Raw genomic sequence first — 9148 nt, forward strand, 5'->3', positions numbered from 1 at the left:
AGGTCTTTAAGCAACATATAGCATGAGAACTTTGGCTTTCTACTTATCATATTTCATGTAGAGTGACATGAGCATATTTAAATTTTGTTCTAGGGTTTCTAGGGCATCTATCCCTTCAAGGACGAGACCTACAATGGTCCATTTAGGTCATGGAAAAATTATACAAGCATGTGACACCATCAACACATTATCATATTTCCATAAGAAGCATTTTTAACACAATTGGTTTCAATTCTAAGGCCTCTAGATCATTTAAACCCTACTTAGCCGAGACCCATCAGTGGTTAACTTTGCTTCAAATAGCCTAAAAGCATAGGAAGTCATACAAGTTTCATAGCATGTATAAAGACAAGCATAATAAACATACATGTGCATTGTGTCTTAGGCTTCCTAGGTTTCTTTTCCTTTTTCTTTTATTTTTCCTCATGGCCGAAACCTACCATTCTCTAAACTAGGTTTTAAGTGGCCTAAAGCATGGAAAACCTAAGTAAGTTTCATGGCAAAAATTACTAAGAAAATCATATACAAATTTGGTTCATAAATAAGCTAGGACCCTTGTGACCTTACAAGTCATATATCATGTAACTAAATTCTCTATACCCTAATTAAGCATGAGAGCATTAAACCACTTTCATATCTTAATATCACAGAGGTCTTGAGCATGTTAAAATTTTGTTTAAGCTTTCCTAAGCTATCCATCTTAACATGGCCGAAAATCTTAATGAAGAGTTCATGAATTTCTAGCAATATTCAACATGCAATTCTTTAAGAGAACTCTATATTCTATCATATAAACATGGTTACTTAAATTTAAAGGTCTTCCTAACCCTAAGCTCTTTTCTTGGCCGAAACATATGAGGGGATTTCCTTTGGTTCCAAGTAACTTTCAAGCAAGAAAACCAATAAAAGATCTTTAGTAATTCATGGAGGGAATCTTGTACTAGTTTGGTTAAACAATGATTTCCCTAACCACTTTAAAACATTTTTGGCCGAAATTCTAGGGTTAGGTACTCCTCTGACCAAGCATCATATAGGTATAAAAACGTGAAGGAAAACCTTCCTACATAGCATAGAAAAATATCACGAAATGATGACTTGTTTAAACCTTCCTAGATTTGAAACTCTTCTTTGGCCGAATTTTCTTAAATTCTATTCTAGGTTTTCTAATCCTCATAAAATCTGAAAATCACATAAAAAGCCTTGTACCATAGGTGAGGGGAAGCTTACATCCTTTTCGCTTGTGGATCTAAGGTATGGTGATGGAAGAAGTAGCCTCTTCTTCTAGTTCCATTCCCTTGTTCCTCTTGCTAAGTCCTCCTTGTATCTTAGGCTTTCTTAGGAGAAAACCTTGGCTTGGGGCCAAAGATGGAGGAGAGGGGGCTGGGGTTCTCGGTGATGGAGAGGGGAGAATGAGAGAAATGAGAGAAAAATTAGAATTCTTCTCTTTACTTGCTCCCTTTTATGTTAAGGAGGAAGAAGTAGCAAAATTAGTTTTTGCTTTCCTTCTCCCTTTGCCTTTTTTTCCTATTTTATTTTTATTTTTACTTATTTATTTATCCTCATCATTCATGGTGAAATAAGGGGGAATGAATCCCCTTAATTAGCCTCTTTTATTTTTGGCAAGAGAAGAGAGAAAGAGGGAGAGAAGGAAGGAAGGCAAGTTGCCTTTCTCTTGCTCTTTTCTTGTTTTCTTTTGGCTAACTTTTACTCTCACCCTTATCATGAGTTTCCCTCCTTTGCTATCAATATCTTCTCTCTATCCCAATTGGTTTATACTAATTAATTCTATAAATTATAATATAAGATGTTCAAGGTTCAATCCTTGACCTCCTCTTCTTTTTATTTCATTTTTTTTTCTTTTTGCTTCAACCCACTTATTTTTCTAAGGCAAAATCCTACATTCATATGCTTATCTTAAAAGCTTAGTGGGTGTTACAGTACCCCGTACCTCATAAAAAGTTCGTCCTCGAACTTTAAAATAGCTCCGGGTACTTTTGTTTCATATTGTCCTCGCGTTCCCAGGTGGCTTCTTCGAATCGTTGATTCCGCCGCAGGACCTTTACTAAGGGTATTTCTTTGTTCCTTAACCTCTTGATTTCTCGGTCCAGGATCTGGATGAGTTTACTTTCGTAACTCAGGTCTTCCTGCACCTGTACCGACTGAGACTCAATCACTTGATCTGTGCTGGGAGTACATTTCTTGAGCATCGATACATGGAACACGTTGTGAATGGCTGCCATGTCTGAAGGTAGTTCCAGTCTGTATGCGACTTGGCCCACTCTTTCTAAAATCCGGTACGGTCCTACGTATCGTGGGCTTAACTTGCTTCTCTTTCCGAACCTCATTATCCCTTTCATGGGGGATACCTTAAGGAATACCAAATCTCTGATGTTGAATTCTAGTGGCCTGCGCCGTTTATCGGCATAATTCTTCTGCCGACTCTGAGCAGTTTCTATTCGTTGGCGGATCTTCTGTATAGCTCGGGTGGTGTCATCAATAAGTTCCGTTCGGAACCCCATTTCCTTCTTTTCACCGCTCTCATACCAGCATATAGGGGACCTACACTTCCTCCCATATAGAGCTTCGTAAGGTGCCATTCCAATAGTAGCTTGGTAGCTATTATTGTAGGCGAATTCTGCCAAGTATAAATATCGGCACCAGCTCCCCTTGAAGTCCAGGGCACAAGTTCTTAACATATCCTCCAATATTTGATTTACTCTTTCAGTCTGCCCATCAGTCTGTGGGTGGAAGGCTGTGCTAAACAACAACTTCGTGTCGAGGGCCTTCTGAACACACTCCCAAAAGTGCGAGACAAAACGTCCGTCTCTATCAGAAATAATGGTTTTAGGGATACCATGTAATTTGACGATTTCCTTAACATATAGCTGAGCTAGTTGTTCAGTTGAATAAGTCATCTTGATCGCCAAAAAGTGTGCAAACTTCGTCAATCTGTCCACGATCACCCATATAGCATCATATCCGTTTGTCGTCCTGGGTAGACCTGAAATGAAATCCATGGAGATTTTTTCCCATTTCCATTCTTGAATTTGGACAGGTTGTAATAATCCGCCGGGTCTCTGATGTTCAGCTTTTACCCTTTGGCACGTCAGACAAGTACTGACGTACTGAGCCACTTCTCTTTTCATACCGGACCACCAAAATTTCCTTTTCAGGTCCTGATACATCTTTGTGGAACCCGGGTGCATTGCATAAGGCGTTGTATGGGATTCTTCCAGTATCTTTTTTCGCAACTCTGGATCCTCTGGAATACATAATCGATCCCTGAGGTATAATATTCCATCGTCTGCGATACGAAACCCGTCATTCTTTCCTCCTGCGGTCTCTTGTTTAATTCTTTGAAGGTTCGGGTCCCTGGTTTGCTTCTCTAACATGTTCTCAAATAACGTTGGTGTTATGGTGAGGGTAGAGAGTCGTCCGGACATGGTTTCAACTAACGGATACGAAACATGTTTCAGTTTCTCGATGGATTCCGTCATCAGTTCGCTTTCAGCATTGAATAAAAATTCTAGCATACTGACTAAAATTAGATAGCTGACCTGTGATGACAGTAGAGGCGTTCGCCATGTCATACTGAGTAAGAGAGTAGACTCTGGCATTCGTCATAGCGGGAGGGGCTTCCAATCTTCCTTGGCTGATTGAAGTCCCTTCTATGGCAGCTTGCATCTGGTGAAGCTGTGCGGGGGCACTCCTGTTCTGAAAGTTCTGCGGAGGTGGTGCCTGAGGTTGAGTTGGGCAATTTCTCGCTAGATGGCCTTCCTTTCCGTAGTTATAGCACTTTCTGGTACTTAGGAGACATACTTCAGAATGCATCTTCCCACATGTGGCACACTGAGGGTACTTGGTCTGCTTATTGGCCGGGCCACCTTTTGTTTTATTCCACTGTTTCCTCTTTCCACTTGAGTTTCCTTTCCAGTCGGTTCTGGTATTGTGCGATTTTTTGTCCTCCGGTCAGTGCTTGGTTCATGCCCTTGTTCATTGCTTTCTGGTAGTGCTCGGTAATTAGGGCACTGCTGACTAGCTCCTCTGCAGTCTGCGGTCTGTTAACTCCACCGGCTACGTTCAGGGCTATCTCGGGTCGGAGCATCTTTAACATTAATCAGACCCTTTCTTTTTCAGTACGGATCAGTTCTGGGCACAGTCATGCTAGGCGGTTGAACCTATTGACGGCTTCGTTAACTGACAGATCACCTTGCCGGAACTCAGTGAACTCATCATAGTGCTTGTTAGTCACTTGCATGTGGAAGAATTCCTCTAAGAACTCTGTCTCAAAATCCGTCCACTGCATTTGGTTTATTTGTCTTTTCGCCTTTACTCTGTCCCACCACATCCGGGCATCTCCGGTAAGGCAGAACGACGCGCATTTGACCTTCTCGTGTTCAGGCCAATCCAGTAGTTCCATTATGCTTTCCACGGTCTTGAGCCAGGCTTGTGCATCCCATGGTTCGCAGTTTCCCGAGAATGCTTCCGGCTTGAGCCTTTGCCACTGAATCAGATAGGCCTCTTGTCGGACCATCGGAGTAGGAGCTGCCGGGGGCACTGGCGCGGCTGTAGGTATAACCGGTAGTGCATTCTGATTTGCCGGTGGGGTAACTGGGTTGCCTTGCTGACCCATTAAGGTAGTGATCAGCTGTTGTTGCTCCGCGATTTGATGCTGGAGGTCTGCGACTACCTGCGTCAGGTCTGGTGGAGTCGTTGTCCCTCCGGTTCGGGCATTGCGTGTCCTAACCATGTTTATCTAAATAAGGACAAACAGACTAGTGTAAGTGGTTATCGTTTTTAGCCCATCTAATGTACTGTTTTGTTTCTATCTATTTGTTCTGGTATTATTTCTAAGCTACCAATACGTAATCCTAATCTAAATTATAACTAAAAGCATGGAATAAAGCATCAAACATAAACAAGCAAAACATGAAACTAAAGCATAAAAAAAAAAAACCTAAGGAAAAATAAGGAATAGAGTGACAAACAGTATAACATAAGGAAATAAAGCATAAGCAATGTAGCAAAGAAAATAATGCATAGGCAATATAACAAGGAAGAAAAATAAATAAAGCATAAGTTATATAACATGAAAAGTAAGCATCAACATATAACAAGAAAATTAAACATAAGCATTCTTACTGGGAGCGGCAGGTCGGAGGCTTGATGTGTGTGTAGTGAGCTGGCAATAACCTCGCTCTGATACCAACCTGTAACGCCCGCCCTCCCTGCTAACCCTAAGGGACGGGGCTACGATACTCTATGTACATATTACAGCGGAAGACTTGAAATAATTTTTTTATTATGCTTCTTAGTTTAATAAAACTTTTCTTTTGTTTTCAAATCCGAACTACACTACTATGGTTTCCATAACATGATAACAACATAAATAGAAACATAACATCAAGTTACCCATATAGTACTACAATTTACGAAACCAAAGCGTAATTCTTAAAAGTTCTTAAAGCAGGTTCTTATTTGGTTACCTAGCAACCGCCACACACATCTCCTTGCCTCTCCTGCTGCTCCTTTAGCTCATCCAGCTTTTTCCTTTATTTGTGGTACAAGGAAAGTAAGCTATGAGCACTCATGGCTCAGTAAGTCCCTTTCCTACTCACTAAAACCGAAAATCATCACATGATCAAAGAATATCTCAACATAACATGATCTCAACTAATCATGGCATAACATATCATACTCTTTAAGCATATCATGCAACATAACAAAATCATAACTAGTCATGGCATATCATCTCTTAAAGTATAGCATGATACATAACATAATCATATCTAATCATGGTATATCATAGCATCATCATAAGGTAGCATGGCATATCAAGCATAGCATGAAACATAACATAATCATATTTAATCATGGCATATCATAAATCATAGCATCATCACAACATAGTAATAAGGTATATGCAATATGATTTTGAAAACATGTATCCGAAAAACATGTGTATGTCTCATGATCTTTAAAACCATTTCTTCTTACATATATACTTGAACATATTATCAACTTAAAGGGGATCCAGGCTATGTACCACTTACATATTGCGCGCAACCTATGTAGGTCCAAGGTAGCAAGTCTTGAACCCTACAAGGCAAACATACTAGGCCCGAGTCTTACTCCATCGACCTAGGGGCACTTAGGAGCCCATCCCTAACGAGGCCCGAGTCTTATTCCATCGACCCCGGGGCGCTTATGGAGCCCACCCTTGGTACAAGCCATATAAAGTAAAGTACATGTCATACTTATACATATCACACATCATAAGAGCATGCATCACTTAGGCACACATCATATCATAAAAGTATGCATCACTTAAGCATACATCATATCATAAAAGTATGCATCACTTAGGCATACATCATATCATAAAAATATGCATCACTTAGGCATACATCATATCATAAAGGTATGCATCACTTAGGCATACATCATGTCATAAAAGCATGCATATTTTCACCACATAGCATATCATAAAAGCATGCATATTTTCACCACATAGCATATCATAAAAGCATGCATATTTCTATCCACATAGCATATCATAAAAGCATGCATATTTCTAGCACATGTCATATCATGGAACGTATGAATCACAAGCGTACATGTTTAAGCATAAGGGTGTATCATGTGATTATACTATCATAAGAAACATGGTAACATAGTTAACTTGGATTCTAAGCTTCCTAATCCCTTGGGTTCTTATCATGGCCGAACCCCCTTAGATATCAATTTAGGTAAAAATAACCTCCAAGCGTGTGGAACCTAATTTATCATCACATCAATTTCATAGGAAGCATTATAAGCATGATTAACTTGGTTTCTAAGTTCTCCAAGTCCCTAAACTTCATGTGGCCGAACCTTATCAGGTGTGAAACAAGGTCCCAAATGTCATGAAAGCATGGAAACCTTAAACCATATTTGTAACATTTTTCTTCCAAGTAACATAGTAATCATATTTGAGCTAATTCCTAAGTTCCTTAAGCCCTTAACATATATCATGGACAAAATTTCACAAGTATTCATTAGGTCTAAAAACAAGCATACAAGCATGTGAACTTGAACTAACATCATGTATAAATTCATAATATGGTATCATACAAAGGGTATGGCCGAAACTTACCCTAGCCTCATTTTAGGTCATTAAGCAACATATAGCATGAGAACTTTGGCTTTCTACTTATCATATTTCATGTAGAGTGACATGAGCATATTTAAATTTTGTTCTAGGGCTTCTAGGGCATCTATCCCTTCATGGCCGAGACCTACAATGGTCCATTTAGGTCATGGAAAAATTATACAAGCATGTGACACCATCAACACATTATCATATTTCCATAAGAAGCATTTTTAACACAATTGGTTTCAATTCTAAGGCTTCTAGGTCTTTTAAACCCTACTTAGCCGAGACCCATCAGTGGTTAACTTTGCTTCAAATAGCCTAAAAGCATAGGAAGTCATACAAGTTTCATAGCATGTATAAAGACAAGCATAATAAACATACATGTGCATTGTGTCTTAGGCTTCCTAGGTTTCTTTTCATTTTTCTTTTATTTTTCCTCATGGCCGAAACCTACCATTCTCTAAACTAGGTTTTAAGTGGCCTAAAGCATGGAAAACCTAAGTAAGTTTCTTGGCAAAAATTACTAAGAACATCATATACAAATTTGGTTCATAAACAAGCTAGGACCCTTGTGACCTTACAAGTCATATATCATGTAACTAAATTCTCTATACCCTAATTAAGCATGAGAGCATTAAACCACTTTCATATCTTAATATCACAGAGGTCTTGAGCATGTTAAAATTTTGTTTAAGCTTTCCTAAGCTATCCATCTTAACATGGCCGAAAATCTTAATGAAGAGTTCATGAATTTCTAGCAATATTCAACATGCAATTCTTTAAGAGAACTCTATATTCTATCATATAAACATGGTTACTTAAATTTAAAGGTCTTCCTAACCGTAAGCTCTTTTCTTGGCCGAAACATATGAGGGGATTTCCTTTGGTTCCAAGTAACTTTCAAGCAAGAAAACCAATAAAAGATCTTTAGTAATTCATGGAGGGAATCTTGTACTAGTTTGGTTAAACAATGATTTTCCTAACCACTTTAAAACATTTTTGGCCGAAATTCTAGGGTTAGGTACTCCTCTGACCAAGCATCATATAGGTATAAAAATGTGAAGGAAAACCTTCCTACATAGCATAGAAAAATATCACGAAATGATGACTTGTTTAAACCTTCCTAGATTTGAAACTCTTCTTTGGCCGAATTTTCTTAAATTCTATTCTAGGTTTTCTAATCCTCATAAAATCCGAAAATCACATAAAAAGCCTTGTACCATAGGTGAGGGGAAGCTTACATCCTTTTCTCTTGTGGATCTAAGGTATGGTGATGGAAGAAGTAGCCTCTTCTTCTAGTTCCCTTCCCTTGTTCCTCTTGCTAAGTCCTCCTTGTATCTTAGGCTTTCTTAGGAGAAAACCTTGGCTTGGGGCCGAAGATGGAGGAGAGGGGGCTGGGGTTCTCGGTTATGGAGAGGGGAGAATGAGAGAAAAATTAGAATTCTTCTCTTTACTTGCTCCCTTTTATGTTAAGGAGGAAGAAGTAGCAAAATTAGTTTTTGCTTTCCTTCTCCCTTAGCCTTTTTTTTCTATTTTCTTTTTATTTTTATTTATTTATTTATCCTCATCATTCATGGTGAAATAAGGGGGAATGAATCCCCTTAATTAGCCTCTTTTATTTTCGGCAAGAGAAGAGAGAAAGAGGGAGAGAAGGAAGGAAGGCAAGTTGCCTTTCTCTTGCTCTTTTCTTATTTTCTTTTAGCTAACTTTTACTCTCACCCTTATCATGAGTTTCCCTCCTTTGCTATCAATATCTTCTCTCTATCCCAATTGGTTTCTACTAATTAATTCTACAAATTATAATATAAGAGGTTCAAGGTTCAATCCTTGACCTCCTCTTCTTTTTATTTCATTTTTTTTCTTTTTGCTTCAACCCACTTATTTTTCTAAGGCAAAATCCTACATTCATATGCTTATCTTAAAAGCTTAGTGGGTGTTACATTGTAGGAGTTTAATTTGATTTTTATGAAAAATTAAAGCTTCTGTACATTTCTGTAAATTTATGGTTTTTAT

This window comes from Zingiber officinale, chromosome 5B (genome assembly GCF_018446385.1).
Source record: "Zingiber officinale cultivar Zhangliang chromosome 5B, Zo_v1.1, whole genome shotgun sequence".
Classification (NCBI taxonomy): domain Eukaryota; kingdom Viridiplantae; phylum Streptophyta; class Magnoliopsida; order Zingiberales; family Zingiberaceae; genus Zingiber; species Zingiber officinale.